We start from the raw sequence: 12,784 nt of genomic DNA on the forward strand, positions 1-12,784 counted from the left end.
AATTTATCGTATAAGAGAATGTGAGCAGCTATCATGACGGATTGATGGCTGGAGAGAGAATACAATGTCTGTGTATTTGTGATCGCGAATTGTACCAACATCATTTATTCAGGAGAGAAGTGGGATAAGTCACGATAATAATAAGAGGGGTTTGGGATGCTGGAGGAGGAGAGGAGGAGGCTGCATTGTGGCGAGGATGTGGAAGTGATCTTAGTGCTGCTTTTAGGCGGAAAGTTGATTTCCCCAAGGCACAAACTGGCTGTGTGCTCAGAGCTCAGGCCTGGATACACGGATGGGAGGATTTGCCGGAGAAAGACAAAGCCACATTATCGCCGGAGAAGACAGATATGGGCTACCTGTGTGAATTATCACCCATCGATATTCCGTCCACCGAAAAATTAAAGTAATATACTGAACCACTTCGGCAATCATCTCTCAATTACTCGAGTGTATTATGCATTATTAGTAGATCCTGACCTACACTGAATATGCATCCCCGTGGTTGAACTTACTACACGATTACTCGGGGAGTTCTATCAGCTCCATAATTATTCAAGCTCTCCCCAGATGCCTTCATCAGTACCGGTTTGTAACAGCCGCCTTACGCTCAACGCACAAAGGGATCGGACCCGTTCTGTATTGAACACCTGTGCCTCTACTTGCAAACTGAGACCTCCACTTTCCCTAGATTCTTGATTAATACAACATTCAATGGAAGGAATCACATCGATTGATGGAAGAGTGGACAATTTGAGACAAAATTTAGAAATTGAATAAGTTTCGGGCAATGGCCTGTTTTTCATTTTCTATTATTTTATTGTGAAGTTTGCTATATCCAATAAATAAATGAATGAATGGAAGAATCACTCTCCACAATGGAAAATAGAGAAGTTTGTGTGAAGTTTGCTATATCCAATGAATAAATGAATGAATGGAAGAATCACTCTCCACGATGGAAAATAGAGATATGAACCAATTTTCTATTACATTTTCACTTTTCTTACTTTTTTTTCTATTACTTTTTTCAAGTGATCTTGGAGTGTGTGAGAAAATATGGAATGAAAGTATCCAAAAACTGATGAAGTATCATAGTAATTTCCAAGTTTTCCATTATATCTACGTGATCAATTCATAATTTATATTGAATCTAGTTCTCTACAGATGCTGGCACATTTTTCCACGAATTTCGCCTAAAATGATACTTTTCTAGACACCCAAAATGGGAATTGACTCTAAGCCTCTACATCAGTCTATGTGAGTTTGATATAATGTGAACACGGAAATCAACTATTAACTAATCAACAAATCAACTAAGCTGTCGCTTATGCTATGCAACTATGCTATGCTGTAGCTTCAAAACTATGTGAGAAATGTTAAGAATAAATTACACTTCACCATAACCATATCCATAGAGTTTCTATGATAGAAATATTCGGTGTGCTCTGTTTTTTATGTGAATGATATTGATAGACCCATAATAATTTGAAGATTTCATTACACTCAACAACTAACTAGATTTATGTCACTGTTTGGTAGAAGATTTTCCAATTCTGATTGGTTTGAGAAGTGATGAAGTTACATCCAGAAATAATTGAATTATTCATTCATCATCATCTTACGTGCGAGGATTAGGCTATTGCCTGTTCCGACTTACAATCAGCTTATACAGTAGTTGGAGAGTTCAAAAAAGTTATAAGAATTCCCTATCATACATAACATGTATTACATTATTGCCATCTTTTACGTGGCCTTCCAATTGATCTTCTACCTTCTGGTCTATAATTTAATACTTGAAGGGGAAGCCTTTCTTCAGACATTCTTCGTATATGATTCCTTCCTATTTGGTATTCTACAACTTTTCCATTAGAATTTAATATTCCCAGCTCAGATCGAATCTTCATTTCTAAAATGATCTCTCCGATCGCAGCCCTTAGTTGTACGGAGGAATCGCATCGTATCCCTGCCGCCTGCACTATACTCTCAAGTGGTTTCGTTGTTACCCACGACTCACTTCCGTAGAGCAGGACACGAGCAGCCATTATTCTATTAAATTCCATTATGGTATCTCTCCTCGCTTTGTTCCCAAGGTTCTGCTAATATTGAATTATTTATTCACACAGTCACGAAATCAGTGAAAAAATTCTAAGGATTTTAATGTAAATTAATACAATATTACTATTAAGGAGAGAAGACAATCAACGTTTCAATATTATAAGAAATATGCTTGTTATGACAATATCAATAATCTATATCAGTGATAAGGATAGGAGACAGCCAACGTTTCAATATCCTGAGAAATTTGTTGGTTATCACAATGTCAATAATCAATGTAAGTGATAAGGAGAGAAGATAATCAACGCTTCAAATTTCCAAGAATCATTATCATCTTGGCAAGCTGTTGCTGTGATGATATCAAAGCTCCTAAGTAATCCAAAATAATAATTATCAATCATTATTTCAATCCAGTAGAGACGAACTTCCAGCTAGTATATAGCCTGAACCCGTCCATGTAAATTTGACTCCAGTCAACCACTCTCTTGGATGCTCATCGTATTTTGCATGCTTCTGCATCTCCAGTGTTGTTCAACATCCCCGAGGTGTTTGCAACTACTCCCGTCTCACTTTCAGGAATGTTGAGAGGGACTTCCAGCTAAGACGCCGTTTGGTGAGGGGGGGGGGGTGAGGCATTCACAGCGTTTCTCGCCTCCAGGTATTCAGTCAACACAATTAATAGCTTCTCCTATTCTAGGATCATCAACATTTTCCTCGCAATCTCAACTATTCTGTCGAAAAAATAGAGTTATCATAAAAAAAATAACATACGCTATTCTGACGCCTTCTGCCGAATTTATTCTTCTCAAGGGGACTTATCCATCTACTCGATTACGAACATTAGTAAGGGCGGGAGAACGACCAGAAAGCCAGATTTTCAACCACATCTTTGAACCAGGGAAGATTAAAATCGATTTGATACTCTCAGCAACAAAAATAGAATTGAGGAAAATACTGTTTTGGAGAGTAACATGGGAATTGAAAAACATACATGTACTAGCCGTCAGGCTCGCTTCGCTCGCCATATCCGTCTTGCCAGGGGGCTCCGCCCCCTGGACCCCCGTAGAAAAATGAGATCAGCGGGCTCGCTTCGCTCGCCATATCGGGCGATATAATATTCCCAGGAATAGCTCTGATTGAAGTAGCAGTGCCCAAACAATTTTTCCGCGATAAATGCTTTTCAATCTTCTACTTGGTGCTAACCTAACAGAGTCAACTCAACTTTATGCCAACCTGACAAAATTATTAGTTTAGTTACCAGTTAACAACAGTTTCGAAGAGGTACTCTCTCTAGATTATAGTTCTATGTAAACATATGCTATGGACATTTTTCAATTATAATTAAGAGATTGGAATTAGAAGAATATACATGCTAAAAGACGAACTATGAACCCTTAAAAACCACCCTTAGAGTTAAAATATTGCCAAAAGATCTCTTAGTGCGCCTCTAAAGGGCCAACTGAACATACCTACCAAATTTGAACGTTTTTGGTCCGGTAGATTTTTAGTTCTGCGAGTGAGTTAGTCAGTGAGTGCCATTTAGCATTTATTAGACGGTAACTGATAAAAGTTTTTGATGTGATATTAACGGTTCATTCTCGTTTAAAATAATCAATTATATTTATTTTTATTAAGCAAGGAATTATATCTTTCAATATTTTTGTAATGATATTCATAATAATTGAGATGAAATATTTTGTTGATTAATTATTTATTCTACATTATTAAAAGACAATTTGGCAACAGAGCGAAGCGAGAAAGAGATAGCGCTATCCGTTTTGTTGAATAATAAACAAGGATAGCAATACCATTGCTAATCAAACATTGCCATTATAACGTGGACCTCACTATAGGAGAACATACAATGTATGAAAGTTTAAACTCTGGAAGTATATGTCCAACAATCATTAAAAATCGCACACTACGAGATTTATTCGAAATTTGTTCTCGTATGAATACAATAAACGAAGAGAATCTATGAAGAGAAACACGTCACATAATAATGAGATTCTAAAATGATTTTCTATGATGCAATGAAATGTTCATGCTTTGAACAACTACTTACAAGCTGTAGCAGAAGCTTGAGCTCCGATGGAAAGACCTGGAAATAAAAACGTCCAATTAGTTCTGATCGTAACAGTTCTTATGCAGTTTCATTAGCAAGTTGCATCACAACATGAATACTATCTGTACTTCGTTCAAGTACAATGCAGCTTTCTATAATAATGTGCTTTTCAAATGCTGTACAAATTGAATGGAACAAAATTGCTGCTACATAAACACGTTCTACGGTGTGATAATTGTAATTCAATTTGGGTAATTGTGGTAGTAGAATTGTCTGAAATATCCAAAATTGAGGTTCGAGAAGAATGCAAAATGTGAGATTTTTCTTGATAATAATTGGGTCACTGGAGATTCTTGCTTGGAGCTAGCCCACTAATATAGAACCAATAGATACAATTGTGCCGTTTTATCTCTCTTATTTCATCAGTCTTTCATTTTTTTAAAAATATCATTCACATTCATATTATACTCGTAATATACATCACATCTAACTCATACTGATCTATTCAGGCGTCTGATCTTTTCTAAAACTAATCTTAAGTAGCCTATATTAGAGAGTTCAGACGGGTTTTTTTGCACAATCCGCGAGAAATAAGGAAAAATTTTTGCGCAAATCCCCCTCCCCCCTCCCCCCTCCCCCTCTGCGCCCCCCTCTCCTCCCCCCTCTCCCTCACCCTCTCCTTCTCCTTCACCTTCTCCCTCTCCCTCTCCTTCTCCTTCTCCTTCTCCCTCTCCTTCTCCTTCTCCCTCACCCTCTCCCTCACCCTCACCCCTCTCCCAGTGAGGACGAGGGGGAGGGAAAAAAAAATTTCCCTTTTTCCCTTTTCTACTGTCAAATTAAAGTGAATCCATCTTTCTACTGTCAAATTAAAGTGAATCCATATTTCTACTGTCAAATTAAAGTGACTCCATCTAATGTTATACTGACAGTGAGAGTCAACCTTGGAAGATATGCTCAAATTATTCTCTCAGTCAGATCTTAAGTCAGCATCATGAAGCTCTAAGAACCCAATTCAACTTATACTGACAGATTAAATCCCAGTCTAGTATAGATAAGAAACTCTTTTGTAGATGTGCTAAAACCCTATACTCTTTAAGTTTCTTGTTCTAGAGTTAGTTGCAAGGATCTTTAAATGCAAGGATATTACTTTAAATGCAACCCTAAAATCTTTAAATGCAAAGTGAATCCATATTTCTACTGTCAAATTAAAGTGAATCCATCATATGCAAGTGTAGTGAGAGTCAACCTTGGAAGATATGCTCAAATTATTCTCTCAGTCAGATCTTAAGTCAGCATCATGAAGCTCTAAGAACCCAATTCAACTTATACTGACAGATTAAATTCCAGTCTAGTATAGATAAGAAACTCTTTTGTAGATGTGCTAAAACCCTATTACTCTTTAAGTTTCTCGTTCTAGAGTTAGTTGCAAGGATCTTTAAGTGCAAGGATATTACTTTAAATGCAACCCTAAAATCTTTAAATGCAAAGTGAATCCATCTTTATACTGAGTGAATCTGTTACATCTTTATACTGTAAAATTATAAAGTGATTGCAAATTGAATAATTCGGAGGGTACAAGAGAGTGTGATACACCCATCGTTTCTCTGTATAATGTCCCTTTGAGGGAAAAATTCTCTACTGACAAATTAAAGTGAATCCATCTTTATACTGTAAAAAGTGATTGGTTTGCTTTCCACCCGACAGTTAAGAAAAATTTCACAAATTCTAAAATTTTCTATGTGCTGTACAAACCGCAGGCGTTGCTTTTTAAGTGTGCTCTCCGAGAATATCTATAGTAAATTTAGTACGAACAAGCATTCCAAAAATGGCTATAGATATCCTCAGACCTATATCACTTGGGGTATCAGCTCTATTGATGTCTTAACAGAATGATCTAAGTTGATCTTTTACATTTTTTATCTGCAATGTCATACAAGCATTTCCAAAGTTCATCGGTATTTGTAACAATAGTTGAGAAATCATTTGCACTACAATAATGTAGATGAGCTGTATCTAGTATGTTCAATAATTCGAAAATCTCAGATAAAATTGGAAAATGTACATTTTCTGTTTTTGTTAACGGTAAATCATCGCCTTGGAATCCTGTTGAAAATTTAATATTTTTTGCAATAGAATCAAATTCATTGAATGAAATTGACATCAAGAGGGGAGTTAATTTTTTGAATTTAGCAAAGCTAAAACACTGCATGACCTCGATTATGTTATGAACAATAATGTGCACTTAGCTGTAACAGAGTTGACTCTGAGGGGGCGTATCTCTTGATAAAAATGGACATAGATATCCTCAGACCTATATCACTGGGAGTATCAGCTCTATTGATGTCTTAACAGAATGATCTAAGTTGATCTTTTACATTTTTTATCTGCAATGTCATACAAGCATTTCCAAAGTTCATCGGAATTTGTAACAATAGTTGAGAAATCATTTGCACTACAATAATGTAGATGACCTGTATCTAGTATGTCCAATAATTCGAAAATCTCAGATAAAATTGGAAAATGTGAGGGAAAAAATAATTTCCCTGAGGAAAAAATTCTCTACTATCAGATTAAAGTGAATGCTAGATGAGTGAATCCATCTTTATACTGTAAAAAGTGATTGGTTTGCTTTCCACCCGACAGTTAAGAAAAATTTCACAAATTTTCTATGTGCTGTACAAACCGCAGGCGTTGCTTTTTAAGTGTGCTCTCCGAGAATATCTATAGTAAATTTAGTATGAACAAGCATTCCAAAAATGGCTATAGATATCCTCAGACCTATATCACTTGGGGTATCAGCTCTATGATGTCTTAACAGAATGATCTAAGTTGATCTTTTACATTTTTCATCTGCAATGTCATACAAGCATTTCCAAAGTTCATCGGAATTTGTAACAATAGTTGAGAAATCATTTGCACTACAATAATGTAGATGACCTGTATCTAGTATGTCCAATAATTCGAAAATCTCAGATAAAATTGGAAAATGTGAGGGAAAAAATAATTTCCCTGAGAAAAAATTCTCCTATCAGATGATAAAGGATGCTAGATGAGTGAATCCATCTTTATACTGTAAAAAGTGATTGGTTTGCTTTCCACCCGACAGTTAGAAAAATTTCACAAATTTTCTATGTGCTGTACAAACCGCAGGCGTTGCTTTTTAAGTGTGCTCTCCGAGAATATCTATAGTAATTTAGTATGAACAAGCATTCCAAAAATGGATATAGATATCCTCAGACCTATATCACTTGGGGTATCAGCTCTATTGATTCTTAACAGAATGATCTAAGTTGATCTTTTACATTTTTTATCTGCAATGTCATACAAGCATTTCCAAAGTTCATCGGTATTTGTAACAATAGTTGAGAAATCATTTGCACTACAATAATGTAGATGAGCTGTATCTAGTATGTTCAATAATTCGAAAATCTCAGATAAAATTGGAAAATGTACATTTTCTGTTTTTGTTAACGGTAAATCATCGCCTTGGAATCCTGTTGAAAATTTAATATTTTTTGCAATAGAATCAAATTCATTGAATGAAATTGACATCAAGAGGCGAGTTAATTTTTTGAAGATGACCTGTATCTAGTATGTCAATAATTCGAAAATCTCAGATAAAATTGGAAAAGTGAGGGAAAAAATAATTCCCTGAGGAAAAAATTCTTTACTATCAGATTAAAGTGAATGCTAGATGAGTGAATCCATCTTTATACTGTAAAAAGTGATTGGTTTGCTTTCCACTGACAGTTAAGAAAAATTTCACAAATTTTCTATGTGCTGTACAAACCGCAGGCGTGCTTTTTAGTGTGTCTCTCGAGAATATCTATAGTAAATTTAGTATGAACAAGCATTCCAAAAATGGCTATAGATATCCTCAGACCTATATCACTTGGGGTATCAGCTCTATTGATGTCTTAACAGAATGATCTAAGTTGATCTTTTACATTTTTTATCTGCAATGTCTACAAGCATTTCCAAAGTTCATCGGATTTGTAACAATAGTTGAGAATCATTGCATACAATAATGTAGATGAGCTGTATCTAGTATGTTCAATAATTCGAAAATCTCAGATAAAATTGGAAAATGTACATTTTCTGTTTTTGTTAACGGTAAATCATCGCCTTGGAATCCTGTTGAAAATTTAATATTTTTTGCAATAGAATCAAATTCATTGAATGAAATTGACATCAAGAGGTGAGTTAATTTTTTGAATTTAGCAAAGCTAAAACACTGCATGACCTCGATTATGTTATGAACAATAATGTGCACTTAGCTGTAACAGAGTTGACTCTGAGGGGGCGTATCTCTTGATAAAAATGGACATAGATATCCTCAGACCTATATCACTTGGGGTATCAGCTCTATTGATGTCTTAACAGAATGATCTAAGTTGATCTTTTACATTTTTTATCTGCAATGTCATACAAGCATTTCCAAAGTTCATCGGTATTTGTAACAATAGTTGAGAAATCATTTGCACTACAATAATGTAGATGAGCTGTATCTAGTATGTTCAATAATTCGAAAATCTCAGATAAAATTGGAAAATGTACATTTTCTGTTTTTGTTAACGGTAATCATCGCCTTGGAATCCTGTTGAAAATTTAATATTTTTTGCAATAGAATCAAATTCATTGAATGAAATTGACATCAAGAGGCGAGTTAATTTTTTGAAGATGACCTGTATCTAGTATGTCCAATAATTCGAAAATCTCAGATAAAATTGGAAAATGTGAGGGAAAAAATAATTTCCCTGAGGAAAAAATTCTTACTATCAGATTAAAGTGAATGCTAGATGAGTGAATCCATCTTTATACTGTAAAAAGTGATTGGTTTGCTTTCCACCTGACAGTTAAGAAAAATTTCACAAATTTTCTATGTGCTGTACAAACCGCAGGCGTTGCTTTTTAAGTGTGCTCTCCGAGAATATCTATAGTAAATTTAGTATGAACAAGCATTCCAAAAATGGCTATAGATATCCTCAGACCTATATCACTTGGGGTATCAGCTCTATTGATGTCTTAACAGAATGATCTAAGTTGATCTTTTACATTTTTTATCTGCAATGTCATACAAGCATTTCCAAAGTTCATCGGTATTTGTAACATAGTTGAGAAATCATTGCACTACAATAATGTAGATGAGCTGTATCTAGTATGTTCAATAATTCGAAAATCTCAGATAAAATTGGAAAATGTACATTTTCTGTTTTTGTTAACGGTAATCATCGCCTTGGAATCCTGTTGAAAATTTAATATTTTTTGCAATAGAATCAAATTCATTGAATGAAATTGACATCAAGAGGTGAGTTAATTTTTTGAATTTAGCAAAGCTAAAACACTGCATGACCTCGATTATGTTATGAACAATAATGTGCACTTAGCTGTAACAGAGTTGACTCTGAGGGGGCGTATCTCTTGATAAAAATGGACATAGATATCCTCAGACCTATATCACTTGGGGTATCAGCTCTATTGATGTCTTAACAGAATGATCTAAGTTGATCTTTTACATTTTTTATCTGCATGTCATACAAGCATTTCCAAAGTTCATCGGTATTTGTAACAATAGTTGAGAAATCATTTGCACTACAATAATGTAGATGAGCTGTATCTAGTATGTTCAATAATTCGAAAATCTCAGATAAAATTGGAAAATGTACATTTTCTGTTTTTGTTAACGGTAAATCATCGCCTTGGAATCCTGTTGAAAATTTAATATTTTTTGCAATAGAATCAAATTCATTGAATGAAATTGACATCAAGAGGCGAGTTAATTTTTTGAAGATGACCTGTATCTAGTATGTCCAATAATTCGAAAATCTCAGATAAAATTGGAAAATGTGAGGGAAAAAATAATTTCCCTGAGGAAAAATTCTTACTATCAGATTAAAGTGAATGCTAGATGAGTGAATCCATCTTTATACTGTAAAAAGTGATTGGTTTGCTTTCCACCTGACAGTTAAGAAAAATTTCACAAATTTTCTATGTGCTGTACAAACCGCAGGCGTTGCTTTTTAAGTGTGCTCTCCGAGAATATCTATAGTAAATTAGTATGAACAAGCATTCCAAAAATGGCTATAGATATCCTCAGACCTATATCACTGGGGGTATCAGCTCTATTGATGTCTTAACAGAATGATCTAAGTTGATCTTTTACATTTTTCATCTGCAATGTCATACAAGCATTTCCAAAGTTCATCGGTATTTGTAACAATAGTTGAGAAATCATTTGCACTACAATAATGTAGATGAGCTGTATCTAGTATGTTCAATAATTCGAAAATCTCAGATAAAATTGGAAAATGTACATTTCTGTGTTTTGTTAACGGTAAATCATCGCCTTGGAATCCTGTTGAAAATTTAATATTTTTTGCAATAGAATCAAATTCATTGAATGAAATTGACATCAAGAGGTGAGTTAATTTTTTGAATTTAGCAAAGCTAAACACTGCATGACCTCGATTATGTTATGAACAATAATGTGCACTTAGCTGTAACAGAGTTGACTCTGAGGGGGCGTATCTCTTGATAAAAATGGACATAGATATCCTCAGACCTATATCACTGGGGGTATCAGCTCTATTGATGTCTTAACAGAATGATCTAAGTTGATCTTTTACATTTTTTATCTGCAATGTCATACAAGCATTTCCAAAGTTCATCGGAATTTGTAACAATAGTTGAGAAATCATTGCACTACAATAATGTAGATGACCTGTATCTAGTATGTCCAATAATTCGAAAATCTCAGATAAAATTGGAAAATGTGAGGGAAAAAATAATTTCCCTGAGGAAAAAATTCTCTACTATCAGATTAAAGTGAATGCTAGATGAGTGAATCCATCTTTATACTGTAAAAAGTGATTGGTTTGCTTTCCACCCGACAGTTAAGAAAAATTTCACAAATTTTCTATGTGCTGTACAAACCGCAGGCGTTGCTTTTTAAGTGTGCTCTCCGAGAATATCTATAGTAAATTTAGTATGAACAAGCATTCCAAAAATGGATATAGATATCCTCAGACCTATATCACTTGGGGTATCAGCTCTATTGATGTCTTAACAGAATGATCTAAGTTGATCTTTTACATTTTTTATCTGCAATGTCATACAAGCATTTCCAAAGTTCATCGGTATTTGTAACAATAGTTGAGAAATCATTTGCACTACAATAATGTAGATGAGCTGTATCTAGTATGTTCAATAATTCGAAAATCTCAGATAAAATTGGAAAATGTACATTTTCTGTTTTTGTTAACGGTAAATCATCGCCTTGGAATCCTGTTGAAAATTTAATATTTTTTGCAATAGAATCAAATTCATTGAATGAAATTGACATCAAGAGGCGAGTTAATTTTTTGAAGATGACCTGTATCTAGTATGTCCAATAATTCGAAAATCTCAGATAAAATTGGAAAATGTGAGGGAAAAAATAATTTCCCTGAGGAAAAAATTCTCTACTATCAGATTAAAGTGAATGCTAGATGAGTGAATCCATCTTTATACTGTAAAAAGTGATTGGTTTGCTTTCCACCTGACAGTTAAGAAAAATTCACAAATTTTCTATGTGCTGTACAAACGCAGGCGTTGCTTTTTAAGTGTGCTCTCCGAGAATATCTATAGTAAATTTAGTATGAACAAGCATTCCAAAAATGGCTATAGATATCCTCAGACCTATATCACTGGGGGTATCAGCTCTATTGATGTCTTAACAGAATGATCTAAGTTGATCTTTTACATTTTTTATCTGCAATGTCATACAAGCATTTCCAAAGTTCATCGGAATTTGTAACAATAGTTGAGAAATCATTTGCACTACATAATGTAGATGAGCTGTATCTAGTATGTTCAATAATTCGAAAATCTCAGATAAAATTGGAAAATGTACATTTCTGTTTTTGTTAACGGTAAATCATCGCCTTGGAATCCTGTTGAAAATTTAATATTTTTTGCAATAGAATCAAATCATTGAATGAAATTGACATCAAGAGGTGAGTTAATTTTTTGAATTTAGCAAAGCTAAAACACTGCATGACCTCGATTATGTTATGAACAATATGTGCACTTAGCTGTAACAGAGTTGACTCTGAGGGGGCGTATCTCTTGATAAAAATGGACATAGATATCCTCAGACCTATATCAGGGGGTATCAGCTCTATGATGTCTTAACAGAATGATCTAAGTTGATCTTTTACATTTTTTATCTGCAATGTCATACAAGCATTTCCAAAGTTCATCGGAATTTGTAACAATAGTTGAGAAATCATTTGCACTACATAATGTAGATGACCTGTATCTAGTATGTCCAATAATTCGAAAATCTCAGAAAATTGGAAAATGTGAGGAAAAAATAATTTCCCTGAGGAAAAAATTCTCTACTATCAGATTAAAGTGAATGCTAGATGAGTGAATCCATCTTTATACTGTAAAAAGTGATTGGTTTGCTTCCCACCTGACAGTTAAGAAAAATTTCACAATTTTCTATGTGCTGTACAAACCGCAGGCGTTGCTTTTTAAGTGTGCTCTCGAGAATATCTATAGTAAATTTAGTATGAACAAGCATTCCAAAAATGGCTATAGATATCCTCAGACCTATATCACTTGGAGGGAACAGCTCTATTGATGTCTTAACAGAGAGAGGCAATGATCTTTTACATTTTTTAT

The 12,784-nt window shown here is 34.4% G+C and overlaps 1 long non-coding RNA gene across 1 annotated transcript in view; it reads right to left on the reverse strand.

The window, feature by feature from the left end:
• Positions 1-4,099: 4,099 nt before the first annotated feature.
• Positions 4,100-12,784, reverse strand: part of LOC120350012 — a 61,745-nt gene continuing 53,060 nt past the window's right edge. Inside the window, exon 3 of the long non-coding RNA XR_005570573.1 lies at positions 4,100-4,153. This is a non-coding gene — a long non-coding RNA (uncharacterized LOC120350012). The remainder of the gene's footprint in view (positions 4,154-12,784) is intronic.

Source organism: Nilaparvata lugens, chromosome 2 (genome assembly GCF_014356525.2).
Source record: "Nilaparvata lugens isolate BPH chromosome 2, ASM1435652v1, whole genome shotgun sequence".
NCBI classification, from domain to species: Eukaryota; Metazoa; Arthropoda; class Insecta; order Hemiptera; family Delphacidae; genus Nilaparvata; species Nilaparvata lugens.